Consider the following 14,351-nt stretch of genomic DNA (forward strand, 5'->3'; position numbering starts at 1 on the left):
TGTGTCTACTTGATGTTTCTGTCTTGATAATTATGCCTGTATACTTTCAGGGTGCTGACCTTTTCTCCTGAACAAGGTAAACGATATATGTCTGACTGATTAAAGTAAGCTTGTTAACCCATTTTGAGTTGCTTTCCTTTAACAAAGCAGATCCAAGAACCTGTATTGGCGGCAAACCCTGAGGACGCCCGGGGTGCTTGCTGCTACACCCCTCTCATTCCCTTCCCCGCTACTCTCCTGTAGGGTGAGATACCCTATTTAGTGTGTATTTCATTCCTTCCTCAAGCCAAATTCAATGGGAATAAGGTTGATTTATTCCCTTTTGCCTTCCTATTCTTCCCCTCCATTGTAACTATTTCCCCTTGCCTCTTCTATATGAGATAGTTTATTCCATTCTGTCTCTCCCCATCTCCTCTCATTATATTCCTCTCTCACTTCTTAATTTCACCTTTTAAGTATCATCCCTTCCTGTTAAATTGGTCCTGTGCCCTCCATGTATACCTGTAAACATATATACACACATTGACATATGTATACATATGCCCATATACCCCCATATATAGACATATATATGTATATACACACACACACATACATATTTCTTAATCCCTTCAACTACTGAGAAAAGTTTCATCATTTACAATTATTGTTTTTCCATTTAGGAATGTTAATAGTTCAACTTTGATAAGTTCCTTAGGATTTCTTTTCCCTGTTTACTTTCTCATGCTTCTCTTGCTTCTTGTATCTGAATGTCAAATTTTCTATTCAATTCTGGTTTTCTCAGCAAGAATGCTTGAAAGTCCTCTATTCCACCGAATGACTATATTTTCCCCTGAAACATGATACTCAGTTTTGCTGGGTAGTTGATTCTTGGTTTTAATCCCAGGTCCTTTGACCTCTGGAATATCATATTCCAAGCCCTTTGATCCCTCAGTGTAGAAGCTGTCAGATCCTGGGTTATCCTGATTGTGTTTCCACAATATTCAAATTATTTCTTCCTGGCTGCTTGTAATATTCTCTCCTTGATCTGGGAATTCCAGAACCTGGCTATAATATTCCTAGGAGTTTTCTTTTGGGGATCTTTTTCAGGAAGTGATCGGTGGATTCTTTCAACCTCTATTTTGCCTTCTGTTTCTAAAACATCAGGGCAGTTTTCTTTGAGAACTTCCTGGAGGATGATTTCTAGGTTCTTACTTTGATCATGGCTTTCAGGTAGTCCAATAATTTTTAAATGATCTCTCCTGGATCTATTTTCCAGGTCAGTTGTTTTTCCAAAGAGATATTTCACATTGCCTTCTATTCTTTCATTTGTTTGGATCTGTTTAACAGCATCTTGATTTGTCATAAAGTCATTAGCTTCCATTTGCTCCAATCTAATTCTGAAGCAATGTTTCTCCTCATTGAGCTTTTGAGATTCTTTTTCCATGTGCAGCAAATTTGAGTTTTTAAGGCATTCTTCTCCTCATTGCCTTTTTGAGCCTCTTTTGCCATTTGAGTTAGTCTATTTTTCAAGGTGTTATTTTCCTCAGTCAGACAGTTGACTCTCATTTCGTAATTTTCTTGCATCGTTCTCATTTCTCTTCCCAATTTTTCCTCCACTTCTCTTATCTGCTTCTTAAGGTCCTCTATGGCCTGTAACCAGCTTGTATTTTCCTTTGAAGCTTTTGGTGCAGGAGTTCTGAATTCACTGTCTTCCTCCTGTTACATGCTTTGCTCCGTTTTGTCCCCAAAACAGGAGTCTAATGTTGGAATCTTCTGTCTGCTTTGTTTCCTTTGCCTGGTCATGTCACACCTCAGTCACTTTACCCCTGGGTTTTTTGCCACAACAGGACTCTGCCACCAGACAGGGGAGCTTTCGTCCCAAATGCTGGAGTTTTCTCAGCTGCCGGAGGTATTAGATGGGTGCTCCCTCTGAGGTCTCCACACCCTCTGGAAAGCTGGACACACACCCCAGGACCTCCACCGTAGACTGCAATCCAGATCCAAGAAGGTTAAAGCAAGACCGATTACCCCTCAGACTGGTGCTTGGACCCCCTACACTCTGCAGGCCAGGAGCTGAAGCTGCCACGTGGAGCTGGCTGGCTGTGCTGGAGTCTCAGTAGCTTCTCGCCCCGGTGGCAAAAGCCAACCACTCCCACTTACTGGGTCCCAAAGTCCAGACTGCACTGACCTCTCACTTTGTCCTTCACATCTGTGTGTTGATAAATCTGGAAATGGCCATAGCTGCTGCTGATCTGGGGTTCCTCTGGCTGGAGGATGGTTAGGCCCACCCTGGGGCTAAAGCCTCAGCGTGGGGCTGGGCTGGGCTATTCCTGCTGGGCTGTCCTCAGCAGGAGGTTAGCTTCTCTGTATCATTTTGTGGGTTCTGCAGCTCCAAAGTTTGTTTAGAGTCCCCTTTTATATGGATTGGGGAAGGTGGAAGCTGGAGCACAGAGGAGATCCTGCTTCTACTCCGCCATCTTGACTCCACCCCCCTTGTACCTATTTTCTACCAATTTTAAGGACACACCCTTTCTTTCCTCAGTGAGTTCAGTGGCTGGCTCAGAGCCATTCTCTTCATCTCAACTCTGCTCACAGTAGGAAATTTCAAACATGCCCAGTAATACTGGCTCAAACACCTCAATCTCACAGTTTCTCAATTTACTCATTCCCACAACTAATTTGACCTCAGCTTCACACTAGAATGATCATATCCTTGATCTTACCATCACACAGAAATTTCCATGTTTGTGAACTCTGAAATGCTCATATCTGATCACAAACTACTGTCATTCCACCTCTTCCCCTGCCTTGTAACCTCAAACTTCTTTAATCCCTCAAACCCTTAGCCCTTTCTCAGCCCTGGGAAATCTCCTGCACCGTTACCCTCTCTTCTCTTCTCCATCTTGCTTGTTGTGTAGTTTTTAGTCATGCTTGACTTTTTCTGACCCCATTTGGGGTTTTCTTGGCAGATACTGGAGTAGTTTGCCATTTCCTTCTCCAGTTCATTTTACAGATGAGGAAACTGAGGCAAACAGAGTTAAGTGAGTTAGTTGCCTGGGGTCACATAGCTAGTAAGTGTCTGAGGCCAGATTTGAACTCAGGAAAATAAGTCTTTTTGACTCTAGGTCAGGCACTCCAATTGTACCACCTAGCTGTCCCAACTTGATTACCTGGGTAAATCAACTTAATTCTATACTATTTTTTTTCCTCTTTTGTTTCTGGCCCACTCATTCTATTTTTCACCTTCCTCTATCTCTTAAGTATTGTCCTGAACCCTCTTTTCTTCTGTAGCTATACTTTTCACTCTATCATATAATCCACCCTCATGGATTCAGTTATCTCTATGCTCACTATTTTCAAATCTGCTCGTTCAATACTACTTACTCAACTGATAATAAGTTGACCTCTAGTCTCTCTTCTCCATCTGCCCCTTAGACATCTTGAAATCTGTCTACCATAAACATTTTAAACTCAACATTTAAAAACTGAGTTCATTATATTTCCCCCCCATACACTCCCTTCTTCCTAAATTCCCTATTACTGCTGAAGGTATCGCCATCATCACAATCACCTAGCTTCAAAATCTAGCTCTCATTCTCAATTCCTCACTCTCCACACCCCCACCCCCATATTAAATATGTTGACAAGATCCAACATCTATCATGCATATATGTACACACATACACACACAACCCCTCTCTTCTAACACTGTCATCAGTCTGATTCAAATCAGCATCACCTCACTCTTAGACTACTGCAATGGCCTTCTGACTAGTCTCTCTGTTCCCTATTACATGCAGGATCAAATAAAAAAATTTCACTGTATTTACTACACTTTCTTTCACTTAATGCTAGTGACTTCTCTCTCTCTCCATGGATCATCTTCAATTTATCCTCTATCTATCTCGTTTGTATACTATTCTTTGGATGGTCTCTCTCCAATTAGACTGTAAAATCCTTGACAGTAGGAATTACATTTTGTCTTTCTTGTATCCAAAATTAGCACTACTGGGGTGACTAGGTGGAGTGCTGAACAGAGCACCAGCCCTGAAATCAGGAGGACCTGAGTTCAAATCCAACCTCAGATGCTTAACACTTACTAGCTATGTGACCTTGGGCAAGTCACTTAACCCCAACTGCCCTGCCCTCCCCCCTCTAAAATAGCAATAAACAAACAAAATGAACACTATGTCTGGCACACAGAAATAGCTTAATAAATGATGACAGAATGAGTAATAGTTAAGTAACTCTGCATTCCTAGTATGAATCTAACTAAGTGATGGTGCATAATTGTTGTATTAAATTGCCATAGTCATTTTGTCAATATTTTTGCAAAAATCATGGATTTCCCTACTACTACAGTCTCTGCCAATAAGGCCGCCCTTGGCATTCCCAAAGGATACTGTTGCAACAAGCTGAGGATTTCAAAACTGCCCAGACACATGCCTAAGGAACATTATAAGAGGTGACCACTGTGCTTTCCTTTTGCCTGGAGTGACCCATAGGTTATAAAATAAAATCCCCAAAGTGGCACAAATTCTCCGGTATAATTAATTCACTTAGCTTTCCCTTGTTTAAACAAAGCAACAGATACATCTGTCTCTTCTTAGCTAGAGAACTAACGAATGGAGGAAACTGGGGTAGGGGGACATAGTGCACAAATGCACTGTGACTGAAGGAAAGGTAATATAGTATCACAGTTCTATCCCCCATAGAAACTATTTGGGGCAGGAGCATAAGCCACTGAAAACTGAATTCCTTAATGTAGGAGGGGGCTAAGACAGCTCTGAGGTCCAGACCTAAGGGTAAAACTACCACCAAAATATAAGGAATCAAAAAGTGAATGGAAGGGCAAGCTAGGCAAAAAATACTAAAAACTACCAGTGGTCTCATTAGAAAGAAAATTCAATTAAAAAGTTAAAAAGATTACAAGCAGATAAATCAACAAGGAAGATACTACAATCAGAAGAGGACTACTACCTAGACATCTAAAGTACTGAAAAGTGTTTTAAAGATAAGACGAAAGACAATGAACCAACATTTGATGACAGACACGTAAGGATTTTTAAAAAGAGGATAGGATCACAACAGAATGTTTCAGAATGTCTATAGAGACAAATTAGAATCTTGAAACTAGAAGTGAACAAAAGGCAAAATTTTTGCCTTCACAACAGAAATAACCGGAAGAGAAAGAAAACTACAAAATCCATGATGGTGAGTCACTCCATAAATGTAAAGGGAAGAACAATATATTGAGAATATAAACATACTGAAGTGAAGGACAATCTACAAAAGAGAAGAAAAAAGAACAGAGAGTATCTATAGAAATAAAACAAAGACCTGGGGGTGGAGAGGGAGGGAAGATACATGGAGACAATGTAAGCATAACTGTCTTCCCAAAAGAATGAGATAAGTAAAAAAACCTGAACACCATCATACAATAAATAACATAAGTGGGGCGGCTAGGTGGCGCAGTGAGTAAAGCGCCTCAGACACTTAACACCCACACAAAAAAACTAGCCATGTAACCTTGGGCAAGTTACTTAACCCCAATTGCCCTCCAAAAGGCAAACAAAACAGAACAAACAAAAAAAGAAATAATACAAGCAAACTGCCCAGAACTTTTGAATGTAGAAAACATACTATCACTGTAAAGAGTCTACAAATCAAAAAGAAAACAAACCATAAGAAATAATAGTTAAATTTTACATTTCCAAAAATAACAAATTCTGTAAACAATCAGAAGAAACACTTTTATATATGAAAAAGGAAAGGAAATGTGAATAGAACTACTTTTTGACTACTAGAAACAGCAGAAAGGAATGGAATGCTATGTTATTAAAAGCGAAGGACCTCAAGATGCAATTCTAAACAACATACATTGAAAACTTGATGATTACATCTATGAAAAATGATGGATTTCAATAAAAAACAGGGATTTGAAACAGAAAAAAAACAACAGATAAGAACAAATTATTTGAAATAAAAAAAAAATTCACTACAGAGGGAGGCAAATAAAAAGAAATACCAAGGAACTCATAAGTAACTAAATAACTAACCTCACAGCACCAAATTATTTCAAGAAAAATATCAAAAGGAAAAGCCCCAGTATATATGTCAGAAATGAGGCCTTTATCAGAGACAATGACTGTAAAACTTGTTCCCCAGCTTTCTAATTCCCTTCAAATCTTGGCTGCACTGACTTTGTACAAAACTTTTTAATTTAATATAATCAAGTTTATCCATTTTGCATTTACCTATTTCTTGTTTAGTCATAAATTCTTCCCTTCTTCATAGATCTGACAGGTAAACTATTATTCGCTCTCCTAATTTGCTTATAATTTCACTTTTTATGTCTAAATTGTCTAATTTATGTCTAAACTTGAAACCTTATCCTGGCATACGGTGTAAAATGTTGGTTTATGTCTACTTTCTGCCTTATTATTTTCCAGTTTCCCAGCAGTTTTTGTCAAATAGTGAGTTCTTATCCCAGAAGCCGGAGTCTTGGGTTTGTCAAACAGTAGATTACCATTGTCACTGACTATTGTGTTTTGTGTACCTAATCTGTTCTACTGATCGACAACATTATTTCTCAGTCAGTAACAAGCAGTTTTGAAGATTGGTATGACACCAAATACGTATATTAATTTAGGCAGAATTGTTATTTTTATTACATTAGCTCAGTCTACCTGTGAGCAGCTGATGTTTTTCCAATTGGTTAGATCTTCCTTTGTGTGAAAAGTGTTTTGTAATTGTGTTCATAAAGTTCCTGGGTTGATCTGGACAAGTGGGCTCCCAAATATTTTATATTGTCTACAGTTACTTTAATTGGAATTTCTCTTTCTGTCTCTTAATGTTGGGCTAATAGTAATATAGAGAAATGCCAATGATTTATGTGAATTTATTTTATATCCTGCAACTTTGAGAAAGTTGTTAATTATTTCAAGTAGTTTTTTAGCTGAGTCTCTATAATTCTCTAAGTATAACATCATATCATCTGCTCTGGCTCTTCCTGGTTTAAGTATTAACATCATATGTGTGTAATTAAAAAAAAACTTGGTAGGAATCCTTCTTTGTCTTTTTTTCCAAATAGTTTATATAATATTAGAATTGTTATTTAAATGTTTGGCAGAATACACTTGTAAATCCATCTAGCCTTCATGATTTTTTCTTAGGTATCTCATTGATGGCTTGTTCAATTTCTTTTTCTGGGTTATTTAGGTATTTTATTTCCTCTTCTGTTAGTCTGGGAAATTTGTTTTATAAATATTCATCTATTTCACTTGGATTGTCAGATTTGTTGCCATATAGTTGGGCAAAATAGCTCCTACTTACTGTTTTCATTTCCTCTTCATTAGTGGTGAATTTGCCCTTTTCATTTCTGATACTGGCAATTTGGTTTTCTTCTTTCTCTTTTTTAATCAAATTAAGCAAAGGTTTATCTATTTTACTATTTTTTCTCATACAACCAGCTCTTATTTTATTTATTAGTTGAATAATTTTCTCAATTTCAATTTTATTAATCTCTCCTTTGCTATTCAGAATTTCTAATTTGGTATTTAATTCGGGATTTTCAATGTGTTTTTATAGCTTTTTTAGTTGCATGCCTAATTCATTGATCTTCTCTTTCTCTATTTTACTCATATAAATATCCAGAGATATAAAAATTTTCCCTAAGAGTTGCTTTGGCTGCATCCCATAAGTTTTGGCATGTTGTCTCATCACTGTAATGCTCTTGGATGAAGTTATTGTTTCTACGATTTAATGTTTGATCCATTTATTCTTTAGGATATTTAGCTTCCAATTAATTTTTAGTCTATCCATGACCATTTATTACATGTAATTTTAATTGTATTATGATCTGAAAAGGATGAATTTAATATTTCTGCCTTTCTGCATCAGACTGTGAGGTTTTTATGCTCTAGTAGATGGTCAATTTTTGTTTAGGTGTCATGTACAGCTGAGAAAAAAGGTATATTCCTTTCTATGCCCATTCAATTCTAGTCACCTCTGTAACTTCTTGTTTATTTTGTGGTTAGATTTGTCTAGTTCTGAGAGGGGGAGGTTGAGGTCCTCCACTAGTACAGTTTTGCTATTTCTTCGTGTAACTCACTTAACTTCTCCTCCAACAATTTGGATGCTATACCACTTAGTGCATATATGTTTAATATTGATTGCTTCATTGTCTATGGTACCTTTTAGTAGGTCGTAGTTTCTCTCCTCATCTCTTATAATTAGATATATTTTTGCTTTTGCTTTGTCTGAGATAAGGATTGCTACCCTTTTTTTTTTTAACCTCAGCTGAAGCATAATATATTCTGCTCCAGTCTTTTACCTTTACTCTGTGTGTATCTCTCTGCTTCAAATGTGTTTCCGGTAAATAGCCGTTGTAGGTTTATGATGTTTAATCTACTATCTGCTTCTGTTTTATGGGAGAGCTCATCCCATTCACTTTCATAGTTATGATTTCTGTGTTTCTCTCCAATCTATTTCCACCCCGTTTATGCTTTTCTCTCCCCTTTCTCCCTTTCATTCCTCACCAGTATTTTGCTTTTGACTACTGCCTCCCTCAATCTGTTGTCCCTTCTATCAGTCCCCCTCCCTTTTCTTTCCCCTTTCCCGTACTACTTCTTCCCTCTCTTCTGCCATCCCTTCTAACCACCCTCCCCAATTTCTTTCCCCTCCTACATTCTATGGGGTAAGATAGATTTCTATACCCAATTGAGTGTGTATGCTATTTCGTCTCAGGAAAATCCAAGGAGAGTTAAGGTTCAAACAATGCTTGCCCCCCTACCTTCTTTAAAAGTTTATTGATTTTTCAACACAATTTCAAATTACTTTCCATAAAAGCTAGGAAAATTTACAACTCCACCAACAGCACACCAGTATGCCAATCTTCCAGTAACCCTTCCAACAATTTTAATTTTTTACATGTGTTTTACTGAACACCAAATAAAATAAGAATTTCAATATACATAGTAGAAAAGAAAAAAACTATGTAATGTGAAACTGCAAATCTCCATGACATACAGCTTGCCTACATATATACATATATGTAAATATTTTTGTTGTTATTGTTCAGTTGTTTTAGTGGTATCTGACTCATTGTGACCCTATTTGGCATATTCTTGGCAAAGATACTGGATTGGTTTGCCATGTATTTCGCCAGTTCATTTTACAGATGAGCTTTAAAGACTTGCCCAGGGTAACAAAGCTAATAAATATCTGAAATCAGAACTGAACTCAGGAAGATGAGCCTTCTTGACTTCAGGCCTGGTGCTTTATCCACTACACACCTAGCTGCATAAACATCTATATAAGTGTGTGTGTATATAACAAACTCAACATGAAATTTTCACAGCTCTCCTGCTTGTGATTCTTTCTGGACTTCCTAACATTTTCTTCTCTTAATCTAAAATAAAATTCTTAACATCTTAGGGAATGATACCTTAATTCCTATGCTTTTTCATGATTATGTTAAATATAATGTCATTAGGACCATTGATTCCTATTGTCTGCTGCCTAAACTCAGTATATTTACATAGATGTATGAGAAAAAACTCATTTAGACTCCTCTATTTTAAACAGTATTATCAGTTTCCATAGAGTCAGTGATAAGTTCTGTATATTAGGCCCCAGAGCTGTGAACTGCAGGTTGTAAGTTCACTTGCTTAATCATAGGAAGCTAACTAGAGGCCCTCTATCCTTATTCTTCCTTGTCATGGTAACCAAGCCCAGTGTGTCAGAAGTGACTTAATTACATGGAAAATCCTGCAACTTATTTTTTTATCTCCAGACCATTCTCTCTGGTTCAATATGAGTAGGTAAACACTTATAACCACTTAGTGGAGACACCCTCTGCTTCACCCAACCTGAGACCTCCCCTCCCCCACTGACAACATTTCTAATTGATGCATCATTTTTTGGCCAGCAATTATCTAATAACTTTTCAATTAGTTAACTTCTTAGTGGATGAAGTTGGTAATTTTTAGTGCACTATTATATCATTCTTAGGAGTACAACCTTGTCAGAACTTCAAGTCTCTTTTAAAGCTATAATTATAGAGCTTTTCTTTCCCTTCTCTTTCTCTTCTTGATAACACTCTTTCACTTGTTATCCTGACAAGGCAAGAAAGTCTTCCCTCCTCAACCTAAGATCCTTTATTTCCCCACTGAAGTCTTATTCTTTTTCCTCAAGAACCTTTCTAGGAACTTGGCATGCAGAGGGGTGTTCTTCCATTCTCTATTTTCTCCTAAAGAAGTATGATCAGCCTACAGTTAGGAAACAGGTAACAGTCACCTGGCCATGACAGAAATACAAACACCTTACGTTTGATACCAATCAAACCATTTGTATAATTATACCATTTGTATATTTTTCTTTTTTCTCCATAATGGTAAAGATTTTCAGCCTTGGTTCCTATAGAGTTTTAACTGTGTGCCTATGTTTTACATTTCAACCCTAAGCACCAATTTATGGTCATTTATAATTTTTTAATAAATTTACAACCTCATTTACATTTCTTTTCCTTACTCTCAAAATCTCCCCAACCACAGATATCCATCTTCTCTTTTAGAACTGTATCAATCACTTGTTAGTTTTACCATTTTATGCCACCCAGCAATCCATACAATTTGATTAACACTAATTATTCACTAACCTTTTCTAATTTACCTTGTCTTGTCTTTCCAACTATCTTCTCTATTTTCCTCCTTAAATTCTATTATGTAATTTTCCTTAATCCTTTCCTATTTTCTTTAATTGTCCTTTATTTTGCTTCTCTTACACAGAAATACAATCTGAAAAAGTATCAGGGTTTGGAGATTGTTCTTCAAATTTTCATCAATTTCTCTCAAATTCAACCTCTGATCTACTTACTGAATCCAAACCCTTCCAAGTAACTTTTAATGATTTCATAGATATTAACTGCAAATATCAGAATATTATGGCAGGAAGAAACCACAATATCATATATAACTGATTGACATGTAGGAAATCATAAGAACCTATAAACGGAGGTTTTTCAATGGAAGTTTGGTACAAACAAAGCACCTTCTTAAAACAACATAATGTTGAGGCTAATTCAACTCGACCAGTGATATATACATGAATTTTTGCTTTATGCAAGTGAAATAATGTAGCAAAATGAAAAGAGAAGTACTAGCTGTATAGTTAAAAAAAAAAAACCAGGGTTGAAGTTCTACCTATGACACATACTAGCTATCTAACCCTGAACAAGTACTTTAAGCAAAGCAGATCTGACCTGCTTCCATAAACAGAATTTCACTATACCAGCAGTCATCAAACTTTTTTGATCATACACCTCTAACAGTGAAAAAAGTACACACACATAACTCTAATATATGTATATTTACTTATTTATAAACTATATATATATATATATATGTATTCCTGTACTAACAAGTACAGTCTAAAATCTGTGCCCCCAAAAAAGATATATGATTCTAGAGGCAACAGAGAGCCTGTCATTGTATCAAAGTCACTTTGGCAGCTATATGGGAGAAGTCTTGGATTATTAGGATTGAATTATCTGAGATACAGAGAATAATTAGGAAGCTACTGCAATAGTCCAGGTAAGAGGTGAGAAGGGCCTGAGCTGTGACAACTATGTTTGTTAAGAGAAGGAAACAGATTTGAAAGAGATTGATATGGCAAGGTTTGGCAACTGACTGCATATGTGAGATAAGGGAAAAGAATCAAGGAAATTACTGAGTCTGAGAATTTGAGTGTGTGGAAAGATGGTGATGCTCTCAAAAGAGTGAAGGCAAAGATAATAAATAAGTACTACTGTGGACATGCTGAATGACAGTCTAAAGAACATTTAATTCAAAATGGCTTCTAGGTAGTTCATGACATAGGACTTGAATTCAAGAGAGAGACTGAAACTGAATATAAATGGATAAGACAGATTTGGGAGCCATCTAAATAGAGCTAATAATTAAACTAATGGGAGGTGATGAAGGCAACAATTTCTTAAGTATAGAGATAACAATGCATTATATCCACAAGGGAGAGCATATAATATCAAAGAAGATCCAGCAATGGAGAATGAGAAGGAACAGTCAAACAGGCTGAAGGAAAACCAGGAGGGAGCAATGTCATGATAACCCAGAGAGAATAGTATATTGGAGATATTGGAGGAGAGGGTGGTCAATATGTCAAATGCTGTAGAGAAGGCAATAAGAATGAGGATTGGGAAAAGATAATCAGATTTTGTAATTAAGAGATCTTTGGTAACTTTGAAGGGATCAGTTTCAATTAATGGAGAATTGAGAATAAGGAGGAAGTTGAGAACTGGCAGAATTAAAAGTATTAACCCGCATGGAAACTAGGAAATTTGAAAGAAGGATGGTTGTGGTAGGAAATAACAGTCATAGCCCATCTGTGCCTGTTCACCCTGTGCTACTAAAAATGAGGTAGGAGAGTGGTTACTGACAAGATAATGTATCTGAAGGCAGAGTGCTTGGTGATCAAGTGGACAGGGTGGAGGGTGAGGAGTTGGTGGGTAAGATGGGGGAAGGGTAAGCTAGTGCAGCTGGTGCTGGTGCCTGGGTTCAATTAAGTTAGATCTCTCTTGCCCTAAGATAAATATACTTGGTGAAGATGGGGAGGGAGAGCTGTGGGATGGAGCAGAGTGAGAAGGATGTGAAGGGCATGGTATAGTGGTGCTAAAGATAAGCCTATAACTGGTTATCATGGGAAGGGTAGGATGTGATTCTTCTTCCTATATTCGAAATGGGTGATCAGCTATCCCCCAGATGTAAGCCACAGCCTTCTTTGCATCGTTCTATTCCACAGACCCAACTTTGGAGACCGCTGACCTCTACCAATAAAATCACAGTCTCCGTCCCCCCAACCCCACCCACAAAAAGGCAAAAAGAAAAAAAAATTGTTTCCCCCAAAATCGATCATAGAAAATAGATCTTTAGATAGCTCCCCTCCTCTTCTCTCCTGCCCCAGACACATATGACTGAATGCATAAAAATTCAAAACACTTTTGCAAACACACTTTGTATGTAGCACAACAGAGTTAATCATGGATTTAAATTAAATTATAGAACTTCAGAGCACCATGCTGAATCTAGCAGATTAAGGAAAGAGGCAGAGGAAGTAGAGTTAAGTTTTTCCTTTCCATGTAAAGCTATTTTTTGATAATAGGTTTGGGAGGAATTTAGTACAATTCAGCAAACATTTAGTACCCATCATGTATGGAAAAAAACTCTGACAGCTGCTAATGATACTGAATCACCCTTCACCTGACGCAGTTCTTTGACCATAGCAGGAATGTGATAGTAGACCATTGCCCACCTTCAACTGAACATAATTATAGTCATCATTATCCTCATCATCCATAAGAAGGCAACCTGGTTGAGTTAATGGAGAAGTGGACAAAGGGGTGAAATCAAGAAGATCTTGGTTCACATACCATCTGTGACATGATCTAGCTGTGTAACATGAATGACTATGAATGATCTAAATTTTCAGCATTTAACCTTAGCTATAAAATGGGAATAATAATACCTATTATCTCTACTTTATTAGTTTTTCAGGAGTTTCAAGTAGAAAACCTACATAAAGTCCTTTGTAAACTTGAAAGTACTTTATGAATGTCAGAGATGGGGAACCAGCCTGAAACACCCATCATATGAAAGAGGGTCAAAAACCTGGATTGGCCAATCAGAAAAAGACATTTTGATGCACTCTGAGTTAACATACCAACCTCAAAATTGAACTGTCTGGAAGCATTCTCCAGTTTATGACTGATAAAGACAAGGTACCTTGAAATGGACACTATCTTGATTGATGCTCTTATTAAGACACTTATTTTATGACACCCTGGGGCTACCCTCTTGTTCTATGGAAACTAAAATTTTGGATGTCACAGGCATCCTGAGTAAAGAGGGGAAGGGAGGGGAGCACTCCCTTGCTCTATAGGTATATAATCTGTGGAGCTGAATACCAAAGTAAGCTCATTTTCAAATTATTTCCATGTATGTATATGCATGTCTGCCCACTTTGAGAAAAATAAACATGTGCAAAAAGCCTAATTTTGTTTGTTTTAGAATGAACTCTGCCAGGTTGACAATTCTTACTGTTGTTTATGACAACTTTAGGAGTGATAACATTAACACTCAGAAGAACAAAAAAGGTTTCCCAGAAAACATGTACCTTGAACCGTGAAAGAAGAGAATGAAATAGTCTATTTAAGGCAAGATAAAGAACACAGAAGGTCAAGTTCAGAGAATGGTTAGTATGTTAGTTTGTATGAAATTTGAATTATGAAGTGAATAAAACTAGAAAGGGGACCTGCAGTGAAAGAGTGGACAACTGAGTTCATATTTTGTCTT

General features: G+C 37.1%; 1 protein-coding gene across 12 annotated transcripts in view; it reads right to left on the reverse strand.

Moving 5' to 3' along the window:
- The window catches only part of ERC1 (ELKS/RAB6-interacting/CAST family member 1), a 496,604-nt gene that overhangs the window by 242,156 nt on the left and 240,097 nt on the right, over positions 1-14,351 (reverse strand). The gene's annotated exons all lie outside the window — the stretch shown is intronic.

This window comes from Petaurus breviceps, unplaced genomic scaffold (assembly GCF_028583685.1).
Source record: "Petaurus breviceps papuanus isolate PSGF00001 unplaced genomic scaffold, PetGlider_PUasm1.0 216, whole genome shotgun sequence".
Lineage (NCBI taxonomy): Eukaryota > Metazoa > Chordata > Mammalia > Diprotodontia > Petauridae > Petaurus > Petaurus breviceps.